Genomic DNA, 13,988 nt, shown 5'->3' with positions numbered 1-13,988 from the left:
TGTCTCTAAACTAATTTAATGTAGAAAAAAAAAAAAAAAAAAAAGAAGTGTCCATTCAAGAATTTGCTAATTGCTACAAATAATACTCCATTTATAAGAATTGCAATATAATGATATTAGAATCCTATATTTCTCTAAATCTGGGTGTATATACTGAGGACCAAAAATCCTCATGTGATTCATGGCTACAAGAACACACAAAAGTTTTCCTTTTCCCTTTCTGGTATCTACTGAAGATTCTATCAAAGAAATATTGATTAATGTCAAGTTCAAAAGCTGTGGAAATGTAGAAATAGCATTGGTATTTAAATGTTTTTCTATTAGAAACAGGCAATGATACTTAATCTTAGGCTCCTGAAGTTTAAATGAAGTTAATCTGCTGTTATTTAAAATAATTTCAGATTCTATCTAAGTATTGTTTTTATTTTTGCCATAGATAATTATTATAATTCATTCTTGACAAATACTACTGATACACTTACAGAAGGTTTAAAAGTAAGGTTTTAACGAAAACATCAACACTTGAATGTTGCCCAACTTCTATTCACCATCTCCTTTAGAACTCCAAAAAAAAAATGAGAAAAATTGATATATTTCTAAGAACCTTCATAGGAACACTAATGTGCTTCTTGAAGTTTTATAGGAAATATCAAATATTGACTGAGCGGCTTTCACTTTACTTCACCTCATGAGAAATGCAAGTGTCTGGAACTCAATTAGTGCAAAGATATTTTGGTCCTACTTACTTAAGTGCATTTATTGTAAACTACACTGGTCTTTCCAAATGATGTTATAAGTTTGCATCCAAATATACATGGATCAAAAGGTCAGGATGCTATATTATATAAAAATTTCAAAAGATGGAAAAGAAAATTTTAACACAACTTTGAACCTCTATTTTATTGCACAACATGATGCAAGAAAGGCAGTGTGGGGTAGTGAAAAAATAAAGCACAGAATTAGAAGGCAAGAGTTCACTAAGTTTTTGCACATTCTTCAGACTTTTTGAGATTTGATTTGTGATGTGAGGGAAATATTTTCTACCAGTAAGAACTGTGTAGATTAGGTCTAGACATGGTGCATCTGTAATTGCTTTATAAATTAAAAAGTTATTTTAAGCATAATGGATCATTGTAATTATTAGATGTGCTTGCCATCAATAAAAAATGAATGCAGTCTGAGTGGATTCAGACAATGCTCACCAATTGAATGATCACAAAAAAAAAAAAAAAAAAAAGAAAGAAAGAAAGAAAATGACCAGAAACTAGCCATTATCCAAAACTAACCACAGAGAAGCGAAATGGTATCTAGAAGTCACTACTGGCCTCCTGATTCCAGTCAATGTTCTGTCGCTCCTGTCCTTGCCTTTATTTATGACAATGGTAAGTTTGATAGTCTAAATGGGCTTTCAGATGTAGTTTCCAAAAGTCATCTAAAAGGAAAAATGTTCACTTTTCCTCTTTCAAACTGTCTAAAATTGCTACTAATGTGATAGCATCATGACTGGTTGGAGTTCTCTAGGAAATAGTCCATCACACTAAAGTGTTGAGATAAAATATGTTGGAGATTAAAACTATGCATTAGTTTCAAATAAATGTTTACACTGGAGGTAAACTTAGGAATCATATGTGAATACAAATGCTGATATTTTGTACCTATAAGAAAAATTATTGACTTTAATTTTGAGAAATATTACAGAATCAAGGCATTGAAAATTAGAATTATAGCTATTTTTCTCTAAATGGATTTTTACACTTTTTAATTTGAGATTCCGTACACTTCATATCTTATACCAACCTAGCATTGAGGCAAGGCACTGTGAATACAACTATTGCAAGCCATTGCTTTGAATGTATCCATGTAACCCTCATGTACATAAGAACAGAGAAGTGAAGATTTATGAACACTGTATGATATTTTGCAGGCCTTTAGAAGACAGTTAAAAATCACGAGATGACTAAATATTTTAGGAAGATTTTCTAAGTATATACATTGCACTAGTACTGAAGTACATATTAAGTATTCTATCTTAGAAATTAATTGGAAAATTTATATAAATATATTCACAAACTAATACAATTTTGCCACTGACTTTTTTTACACAATTCTAACAGTGGTACGTAGAATTCTATATAGAATTTTGTCCCTTGCTTTTTCACCTCATAGGATATCGCAAACATTTCCTATGGCTATGTAACTTTTCATAACTATTTTTAAATGTCCATAACAATTATATTAAATAATATTCATTTGTTCAAAGCATTTAAAGAACAGCTACTATGCTCTAAGCACTGTGCCAAGCACAAGGGATACATAATACTAAGAACTTTATATCACTGTACTCAAACTCTGTTGGGAAGAAAGACATTAAATAATTAAAATACAAGGCAGTGGATGTGATAATATTACATAGAATCATGAGAATCAGAAAAGGGATACCCAAACTAAGTCTAACTCCAGAAAGATGTCAAATTTATACAGCTAACTGTTAAAGGGTGATATGAAGTTAGTCAGTCAAAATTAAAGTATTAATGAGTATTTCCAGGCAAAGGAGACACAGACAAACACACTGGCTTAAGAAAAACAGCCTGGAATTCCGCAAAAGAAAGAATAAACACTTTAGGATGGCTAGAACATAAAATAAATGGTGAGAAATGAGCTTGAGTTTGTAAGCAGTGACAGTCACTGAAAGCCTACACGTCTTATAAGTCAGGAAAGTTCACTGAGATTTTAAGCAGGAGAATAAGATGGCCAAATCCAAATATATCATATAATGGCTACATAATAGGAGCTAGATTTACATGAAGCAAGAAGTCAAATTTAGAAACAGTTAAAGTCCATTTCAAGATGAATTCAATGAACTTTCTGCATATAAAATGAAATGACTAAAGAAATGATTATATTATCACCTTTGTAATATTGAAAAGTAATATTCATTGAGGATCTATCAATTGTCAGACACTGCTTGAAGTGCTTTAGCTATAAGGTCGTGTTTAACCTAATGAGCTGAGTACTACTGTTACCCTTACATCACAAATGAATAAACTAGGTTATGGAGCAGGTATGGAACAGGCAGAGTCAAGATTCAAAACCAGGCACATGTGATGTAATATGATGAGTAAGAAAACAGAGCAAGGATAATGCCTAGTTTCTAGTTAAATTTCCTAGAATGTAATGCCTCAAACTGAGGTGGAGAAACAATGAGAAAAGCTCATTTTAATGTATACCACAATTCAACCATTTTCCTATTGGACATTTATTTATTTCCAATATTTTTTTCTAAGCAATGTTGTATTGGATCTCAGTGAATATATACACTTGTATATTTTGAATTATTTCTTATAGAAACCAATGTATGTATTTTTAATCTTTATACCAATAATATATGAAAGTAATAATTTCTTCAAAAAGCTTACTCATATTGGCTATTATTTTTCTTCCTAAAATGTTAATTGTCTTACCTTCTGGATGAAAAAATAACCCTCCTCCCCAAAATAACAGCAACACTATTAAATCTAATTATAGAACATATCCTTTTTTTCTGTTTCTTTCCCTAAGCCTCTTTAAAAGGTCAGTGCATCCACAGATTATTTTTACAATCACTAGAGGACACCTGCATCACATGCAGTGCAAGGAGGGCCAGTAAGGTCTTTGCTGAGACGTGCACGATGACAATGAGATAAACCTTAGCTTGTTCCTTCTTAGATCCTAACTAGGGGTTTTGAAAAAGGCATACCTTTCTAGAAGCTCAAGATCTTAAAAATTAAAAAGGATAGTATTAACTAATTTCTTAGAAGCCTTTAAAAGGGCAGTTTTTTCAAAGACATGCATGCAATTTATATAATACAGTGAAATTGGCAGTCAAGGATATTGCATAAATATTTTTTTTTCTATTGTGTTTTTGTTCATTTTTTAGTGGGAGGCATTTAGACACAGAGAAACAGTTTGTCAAGTTTAATCAAAATAATTATCACTATTTTCTATACTCTTTTATCCTCAGCAGTTAATTTTTATTTTAAAAAATCCCAGATGTTGAATTTGTGATCAATAGTCAATTGTATTTTGTGAACTTTACAGTCAGTCCCTAAAGACGGTGTATTCCATCAGCTGATCCACTTCTCTGAACCCCATATGGGCTGGCATGCAGAATCCAATTAGTTTCCTCTCAGTGGCACCTTGTCACAGCACCTCCCTTTCTCTCCCGATTCCTCTTGATAGCTGGTATGAACAAGCAGGCTAAATCAGGATCCCAATGACTCACAGAGAATTGGGACCCTGTACAGCTCTTCTTCCTTACATTATATCTAGGAATGTTGCAGTACTTCTTTTTCTCCCATGTGTTAGGAGATTCCCTCTAAAAATTATCTGCTCGTTAGATGTGTTGGTTACATTTTTATCATCCTGCTAGGTACTGCACAGAATTTACTCAGAGACTTGATAAAACAGACCAAAGAATGTTGGCAAAATGCTTTAGACTGGAATGCACTAGCACTAATCATTATTATTATCATCATTATTATGATCTCGATTGCATTAACTCAAAAGTTAAAAAATGAAAATTTTACACTCTAATGATGCATGGTGTGAGTTAAAAGCACTTAATATTTGAAATGACTGACTCACTACATAAAATATATCAAGAATGTGATGAAAAAGTGCTCATTAATAGGACTGAAAAGGTACATCTTCAATTACGTACTGATCTACCTCAAAAAGCAAGTGTAAGTGTGAGTCTTCAATGAAATGGTACACAGGTAATTTAGTGACTTAAATTATGGGCACTATTAACTAAATAAAGTAAGGTATAATTTCTGTATGTATTTATATCTGTGTTTGTACGTATATAAAACACATTACTCAGCTTCTCATGTGACTCACTGGTAAAGAATCCACCTGCCAATGCAAGAGACACAGGAAATGTGAGTTTGATCCCCTGGGTTGAGAAGATCTGCTGGAGAAGGAAATGGCAACCCACTCCAGTATTCTTACCTGCAGAATCCTATGGACAGAGGAGCCTAGCGGGCTACACTCCATGGGGTCGCAAAGTGTTGGACACAACTAAGCACATACACAAAGCAAAAGACATTATTATATATGTGTTACTGCTGGGAAAGCGATGGTTTGTACAGTTTTATTTCCAGCACCTATTACAGGACTTGACATTTATTGATTTAATCAAGTAAAGAATAATAGAAAGGCACACTAATAGGGACTGTAAGATGTTTACATGAAATTGTTTTCTGGCCGATAGTCTTGATTTATTGCATATGTATAACATTTACATGAAATGATCTGTTACTACGTGCAGATCTACTACTATGTGCATACTATCTATCACTATGTACCATTTAAAGTCTTTACCAGGATAACCAACACGATATAAAATATAATCTAATTAAAATTAAAAATCTATTCACTGTTATCACTGTGATGATATATACTGTTTCAAGGTAAGTTTTTATTTTACAGAAGTTAATAATGAGCAAATAAATGTATGTACATATATGAGTGTTGATCTTCCACATCACCGCAAAAGTAATGTCAAAGAGGTGTAAAAGCAGGACAAAAGCCCAAATGCTCCTTTTAAAACTATCCTCAGGGACTGATACATTTTCCTCCTCCTGGGAACAACTGCTGGCTCTACTCCCCATGTTGTTAATCATTGTGCTATCTTTATTTATTTCTGAACATTTGAATGATCCATTTACTGTCCCTTTCGAGCCTCTCCAGCCACTCATTCTTTTCTTTCTAATTAAACACGCAGAATTTATTAGAAACAGCATTCTTTTAGATCAACAATACCCTAAAAAAGTCAAACCCAGTAATTTTTTGTAGATGTGTTTGTAGTATTTGAGGCAATTACATATTTTAGGATTTTATCTGCTCTTAATTTCTGCTCCTATATTATTGGTCTCAATAATTCAACTCTTTCTACAGTCACACTTTGCCATGGAACTTTGCAGGACACTTCCACTGTGGGCATGCCTTACTTCTTTGTGACTAGAAGATTGGGCTTGCACTGATCAATAAAATGAGGTTGATAATGGGCTAGTTCTAGACTTTAAAATGCCTTCAGTGTTTTTATTTACCCATTAGCACTTTTGACATAACTAAAAAATAAAAATAAAAAAGATCATGTCCAGGTTACTCTTGTTCTCAGGAGGACAGTGAGAGGAACATGAGCCAGAGTCACTGCACAGAAAACCACAACTCTGGGAAACAGCTAAGCTGAAAACAGAACAAAGGTTCTGAATAGATCAACACACTCCTCAGTCCTGTAGATTTTTAGCCTCATTATATATTTATTCTTGACTACCACTGAGTTCCTGCAATTATTTTCTACACTGCATATTTGTGAACATAACTAACCAATACAGGATAGTTAGAAGCAAAATGCCTGTGAAATGCTCAGAACAATGCTATTATGTGCTCAATAAATACTGATTTATTATTCAGCTATTTTCATTTTTTTCAGAATACCGAGAACACTGTTTACAAAGAAGGTGCAAAACATTTTATAAAAGTAAATGGATAAAAAATTATGGAAATTACTTCAGCATGAAAGGTCAGATACTTCATTCTATTTTCCAGTCAAAGTAAGAGTCTTCTCCAACACCATAGTTCAAAAGCCATCAATTGTTTGGTGCTCAGCTTTCTAAGCTGAGCTTTAATAAGGAGCTCAGCTTTTAGTCCAACTCTTACATCCATACATGACTACTGGAAAAACCATAGCTTTGACTAGGTGGACCTCTGTTGGTAAAGTAATCTCTATTGGTAAAGTAATATGCTCTCTAGGTTTGTCATAGCTTTTCTTCCAAGGAGCAAGTATGTTTTAATTTCAAGGCTGCAGTCACCATCTGAAGTGATTTTGGAGTCCCCTAAAATAAAGTCTCTCACTGCTTCCACTGTTTCCCCATCTATTTGCCATGAAGTGATGGGACCAGATGCTGTGATCTTAGTTTTCTGAATCTTGAGCTTTAAGCCAACTTTTTCAGTCTCCTCTTTCACTTTCATCAAGAGGCCCTTTAGTTCTTCTTTGCTTTCTGCCATAAGGGTGGTGTCATCTGCAAATCTGATGTTATTATTTCTCCTAGCAATCTTGATTCCAGCTTGTGCTTCATCCAGCCTGGAATTTCTCATGATGTATTCTGCATATAAGTTAAATAAGGAGGGTGACAATATACAGCCTTGACACCATCCTTTCCTGATTTGAAACCAGTCTGTTGTTCCATGTTGAGCACAAACTGTTGCTTCTTGACCTGCATACGGATTTCTCAGGAGGCAGCTAAGGTGTTCTGGTATTCCCATCTCTTTAAGTGTTTTGCACAGTTTGTTGTGATCTACATAGTCAAAGACTTTGGCATAGTCAAAAACAAAAGTAGATGTTTTTCTGGAACTCTCTTGTTTTTTTGATGATCCAGCTGATGTTGGCAATTTGATCTCTGGTTCCTCTGCCTTTTCTAAATACAGCTTGAACATCTCGAAGTTCATGGTTCATGTGCTGTTGAAGCCTGGCTTGGAGAATTTTAAGCACTACTTTACTTGTGTGTGAGATGTATAAATGTATACATACATATATGTATACATATTTAATTAATGTATACAGCTTTTTTTTAAAAAAGGAAAGGATGAAAAGGGGGACTTGCTTTGCAGTCTAGAAGAATTGTCACACTGCTTGTGGCACTATATTTTCCTTAAAATGGAAACAAAGCATTTTTTATATTAATGTACATAAGAAAACTCAGGCACACAAAGGACAGTGACATGCAGAATTCATACGCTAAATACTAAAAACAAGACCAAAATCTAGGTTTCCGCCTCCAAATTTGGTACTACTGGCATAATTATTACAAAGGTAGGTCCCCTTCCTCCAGTATACTAACTTTCTGAGAATACAAAGTGAAATATTCCATTAGACCATTTTATTGTGGTGGGGATTTGGGCACCTCAAAACTCCCTTTAAGATATTCTGCTTCAGAGAGTATGGTTGATAGACAATTTCTAGCTGTGCATCTTCAGATCCACCATGGTGTTTATGCCAAGGTCAAGCATTCTGAGCTATTTCAAATCCTAAAAGATGATGCTATTAAAGTGCTGCACTGAATATGCCAGCAAAAATGGAAAACTCAGCAGTGGCCACAGGACTGGAAAAGGTCAGTTTTCACTGCAATGCCAAAGAAGGGCATTGTCGAAGAATGTTCAAACTACCACATATTGCACTCATTTCACATGCTACAAGGTAATGCTCAAAACCCTCAGCTAGGCTTGCGCAGTAAGTGAACTGAGAACTTTTCAAGATTTAGAAAAGGCAGAGGAGCCAGAGATCAAATTGCCAACATCTCCTAGATCATCAAAGAAGCAAGAGAATTCCAGAAAAACATCTACTTCTGCTTGACTAACTATGCTAAAGCCTTTGACCATGTGGATCACAATAAACTGTGGAAAATTCTTAGAGATGGGAATACCAGACCATCTTACCTGCCTCCTGAGAAACCTGTATGCAGGTCAAGAAGCAACAGTTAGAACCAAACATGGAACAACAGACTGGTTCCAAATCTGGAAAGGAGTGTGTTAAGGCGGTATGTTGTCACCCTGTTTATTTAATATATGCAGATTACATCATGAGAAATGCCAGGCTGGATGAAGCACAAGCTGGAATCAAGGTTCCTGGGAGAAATATCAATTAATATCAGGTAAACAGATGACACCACCCTTATGGCAGAAAGCAAAGAGGAACTAGTGAGCCTCTTGACAGAGTTGAAACAGGAGAGTAAAAAAGCTGGCTTAAAACTCAACATTCAAAAAACAAAGATCATGTCATCCCATTCTATCACTTCATGGCAAATCACTGGGGAAACAACAGAAATAGTGACAGACTTTATTTTGGGGGGCCCCCAAATCACTGCAGATGGTGACTGCAGCCCTGAAATTAAAAGACACTTGCTCCTTGGAAGAAAAGCTATGACATACCTAGACAGCATATTAAAAAGCTGAGACATTTACTTTGCCAACAATGGTCTGAACAATTAAAGCCATGGCTTTTCCAGTAGTCATGTATGAATGTGAAAGTTGGACCATAAAGAAGGCTGAGCACTGAAGAATTGATGCTTTAAATCTGTGGTTGTTGGAGAAGACTCTTGGGAATCTCTTGCACTGCAAAGAGATCCATCCAGTCTATCCTAAAAGAAATCAGTCCTGAATATTCATTGGAAGGACTGATACTGAAGCTGAAGCTCCAATACTTTGGCCACCTGATGCAAAGAATGACTCATTGGAGATGACCTTGATGCTGGGAAAGACTGAAGGCAGGAGGAGAAGAGGATGTCAGAGGATGAGATGGTTGGATGGCATCACCGACTCAATGAACATGAGCTTGAACAAATTCCAAGACATGGTGAAGGGTAGATAAGCCTGGCATGCTGCAGTTCATGGGGTTGCAAAGAGTCGGATATGACTGAGCGACTGAACAACAAAAGCATGTTGCGTTTCTTACAGTTAATGACAAAGCACAGGGACATTAGAATTAAATTATTTCTTACTGTTGGGAGTCCCTCCAGACTCTGCTTAGGGACTTAACATCAGCAAGGCCAAGATGTCTCAGAACTGTGCCACATTCTGAGACTCTACTTCCTCAATCCTTGTTCCATCCATTTCCCCTTCCACAGGTGTCAGGCCCAGGTTAGTGTCTGCAGGTTCTGTCTGTCTACTTCTACCTCATCCCATTTGCCCTTCTCAAGTGTTCTGTCTACAGGTATCACACATCCAATCTTGGGTTGATGACTACATCTCAGAGAACCTAACATGACACACTCTAAATAAATAATTCAAACACTGTTGATCACCAACTGTGTTTTAAATACCAGATGCTGAGTACTAGGTCAACAAGTAAGAAAAACTGTCTTAACTAACGGGGTTTAAAGTTTAGTATCAGCAGCAATTATTTGCATCACCTTCAGTACAATTTGCTAAATCCTACAACCCAGAGGTCTAAAAAATGCATAAAAACTTGAGGAGATGTTATTTCTTCTGCCAGAGGAGACGCTATAAAAGCTTTCACAAATGAACTGACATTTGAAATTGGCCTTCAAGTACAAATAATATTTCCTAAATGGAAAATAGTTATGGGGAAGGAGGCTGGAAGAGGACATTCCTGAGTAGCAGTATCAGCATGAATACAGATAAAGCCGTGTGAAAGCACATGACATGTTTAAAGGGATATCCAACAACTTTAACTTATCGGTGAGCTATAATGAAAAACCACATACAAGATGCTTCCAAGGACAAAATTTTACTGATTTACTTCCTTTATATTTTTTTCTTAGTTGTCAAGAGATATATGTTCCTTCTCTCTGTAGAACTGGTTAAGAAAAGAACCTCAGGCTTTAGGGAGAGGGCAGTTTTGTGCCACAGATTTTGGAAGGAGCTTTGAGGGGAAAGCAGAGTTTCACAGGCAGCAAGCGCAAATAAAAGAAGCTATAAGGGAGTACATTCAGTATGAAGATTTATCTCTGTGCTTAATTGGGTCAGTAGCAGCAACAGTAACACCACTGGCAACAGAGAGGCTGTTTTCACTGCAGGACACAGAGGATGGCTGCAAGAAGCCAAAAGAAAGATATTTAGTAAAGGAGATGCCAAACAGACAATGTGCCAGAGAACTGAGGAAAAAGTACAGGATAAGAGAGCTCAAGAAAGGATACATTTGGTGAACTCCAAGACAGAGCATGACAAATTAAAGCTTTGTAAAGGACATCACTCGTGAGAGAAAGAATAATGGTTAGGTCCTGAATAACTAGAGTTTGAGCTTCATGCCATGCACTAGAGATGACAGAAGAAAAAGATGGGAAGGACATTAGAGACACTAGATAACAGGCTTGGAACAGCAGCCATTGGCTTTCCTGGCTAAGAGTTTTGATTTTCTCTTAATGTGATTTAAGCATAGCAAAATCCACATGAGTTACACAACATTAGCTCATATTAATAATATCATACTTTTACAAACTTGTATCAAGCAAACTCCAGCAAGTATCCTCAATGTCTGATTGATCTTTTTGAACAAGCTGGTCCTTGTACCAGTCTGTCGTTTGGTCACTAAGAAGTGTTCGATTCTTTTGTGACCCCATGGATTGTTGCCCACCAAGATGCCCTGTCCATGGGATTTCCCAGGAAAGAATATTGGAGTGGGTTGTCATTTCCTCCTCCAGGGGATTTTCCTGACTCAGGGATCAAACCCACATCTCCTGCATTGGCAGGTGGATTCTTTACCACTGAGCCACCTGGGAAGCCCTTACACTAATTACTAAGCTCTGAATCCAGGCTAAGCAATTCCACCTAGTTTGTCAATTCAGGCAATTATTTAGCTTATCTGTAGTCTCTTCACCTGCACAAGTGTATAAAAACAATGCTTACTTCAGGGTTATTCTGAGAATTAAATGAGATGACACATGAAAAAGGGTTTAGCTCAGTCATGGCATACAAGATATTCTCAAAAAAAACTAGCTTAATTTGTCTTTGCCATGTCATTTAACCTTTCCAAACCCCAAATACCTTATTTTTAAAGTGAGGATAACAACACTAGTTTTAAATGTTGTAAGGATTAAAGACAATGAGTACAAAGCAATTACCATGGTGCCTGGCACATGGTATGGTTTTAATTCTTTTTTTTTTTTTCCTCCCTTCTCTGTTAATCTTCATGCTCTTAATTATTACTAATATTATTATTATTTTGCCATTTATTAGACAAAGCTATCCAATTATCAAAGGAAAATAGAGCTGAAATTACTCACTTCTGTAGTGATATTTCCCTTTGCATTAAAGAACTATAAGCACAAGGAAGACTGCATGATAGTTCAACAAAATATGGTACAATCCAAGAGCTGAACTCTCCAAAGTAATCAATCAGATATGGATATACCTTTCGTGACTGACTTCATGAACTCAGCAATTACTTGCTCAGGGTCTGAGAATTTAGAAACAACAAGAGCTGCCGTTTCCCAGGAGAGCTGTAGAAAGGCTAAGAGAAAAGCAGGAGGAAAACTGCATAAATGGAAATGATATTCACCGGGATGTTTCCATGCATTAAACAGGGCTCTCCAACATCACCAGGATATTTCCAACATGAGGTTACCAACATAAGAGGAAACTAGAGGAGAAAAATATTAAAATCTAACTTGATATTTTATTACATCAAAATCTGAGATGAAATGCAGTATCTGGTGAGAATTATTCTTAAACTACTATTTAGATGTTTCTTAATATATTGCCCAGCTTTATAATAAACACAGACATGTGGAAGACCCATATTTATGATAAATCCTCCTCCATCCAAAGAAACTGAGATGAATCATAAAACCTTCCAATCACTGGCTGACTTAAAGTCTACACATACATGAACTACAATCACCCAAATAGGCAAAAAATAATTGCTCTATGTTGGCATTGTACGTTTTCATTTGATCTGATATAATGTGAAGTATAAAAGATTATATATAATGAGGCTTTAGATTTAAAAAATTACTGAATTTGCTAAACAGTAGTTGCAATCTTCAAGATCATCAGAAATGATTAATTATTACTCATTCTGTAACTTGTCAAGCCAGAAATGTATCTTAGGAGACAGAACAGTAGACCTATCTCCATTCAGTGAAGCATCTGATAGAAATTGTTCTTTTCACATCTAACTTGAAAGATTTTATCTAACCAAAGTTTAGATCATTCTGCTGCCTTTGAGTTGCCCCAATGTACTAAAGTTAACTTGCTATTTTTCCAACTTCCTACCCGATTTTCAAAAAAATAACAAAAATCAAGTTCTATCATGTTTCTCTCTACTCATAGAAATTTGCTAGTTGCTTCTCAAGAAAGCATGTGATACATGAATACCCATTGCTATTTTCCTCTTATTTTGTTCTCCTCCCTACTCAATCTACGTAGCTTTTATTGGACAGTTCAATTCAGTGCTTAGTAATGTCCGACTCTGTGACCCCACTGACTGCAGTACGCCAGGCTGTCCTGTCTAACAACAACTTCCGGAGGTTACTCAAATTCATGTGCATTGAGTCGGTGATGCCATCCAACCATCTCATCCTCTATTGCCCCTTCTCCTCCTGCCTTCAATCTTTCCCAGCATTAGGATCTTTCCAATGAGTCAGTTCTTTGCATCAGGGGGTCAAAGTATTGGATATTCAGCTTCAGCATCAGTCCTCCCAATAAATTATCAGGACTGATTTCCTTTAGGATAGGCTGGTTGGATCTCCTTGCAGGCCAAGGGACTCTCAAGAGTCTTCTCCAACACCACAGTTCTAAAGCATCAATTCTTCAGCACTCAGCTTTCTTTATAGTCCAACTCTCACATCCATACATGACTACTGGAAAAATGATACCTTTGACTAGATGGACTTTAGTTGGCAAAGTAATGTCTCTGCTTTTTAATATGCTGTCTAGGTTGGTCATAAATTTTCTTCCAAGGAGCAAGGGTCTTTTAATTTCATTGCTGTAGTCACCATCTGCAGTGATTTTGGAGCCCCCAAAAATAAAGTCTCTCACTATTTCCTCATCTATTTCCGATGAAGTGATGGGACTGGACGCCATGATCTTAGTTTTCTGCATGTTGAGTTTTAAGACAGCATTTTCACTCTCCTCTTTCACTTTCATCAAGTGGCTCTTTAGTTCTTCTCTTTCTGCCATAAGGGTGGTGTCATCTGCACATCTGACGTTATTGCTATTTCTCCTGGCATTATTGATTCCAGCTTGTGTTTCATCCAGCCTAGCATTTCTCATGATGTACTCTGCATATCATTTAAATAAGCAGGGTGACAATAAACAGCCTTGACTTACTCCTTTCCCTATTTGGAACCAGTCTGTTGTTCGATGTCTGGTTCTAACTGTTGCTTCTTGACCTGCATATAGATTTCTCAGGAGGCAGGCCTAGTGGTCCGCTATTCCTCTCTCTTTAAGTATTTTCCACAATTTGTTGTGATCCACACAGTCAAAGA

At 36.1% G+C, this 13,988-nt stretch overlaps 1 protein-coding gene and 1 pseudogene across 1 annotated transcript in view; both read right to left on the bottom strand.

Moving 5' to 3' along the window:
• Window positions 1–13,988, bottom strand: part of NEGR1 (neuronal growth regulator 1) — a 961,959-nt gene that overhangs the window by 864,318 nt on the left and 83,653 nt on the right. The window lies entirely within an intron of this gene.
• LOC133041214 (baculoviral IAP repeat-containing protein 2-like) overlaps window positions 3,572–13,988 on the bottom strand; it is a 47,023-nt pseudogene continuing 36,606 nt past the window's right edge.

This window comes from Dama dama, chromosome 20 (assembly GCF_033118175.1).
Source record: "Dama dama isolate Ldn47 chromosome 20, ASM3311817v1, whole genome shotgun sequence".
Classification (NCBI taxonomy): Eukaryota; Metazoa; Chordata; class Mammalia; order Artiodactyla; family Cervidae; genus Dama; species Dama dama.
This window is presented reverse-complemented; position numbering and strand designations above follow the sequence as displayed.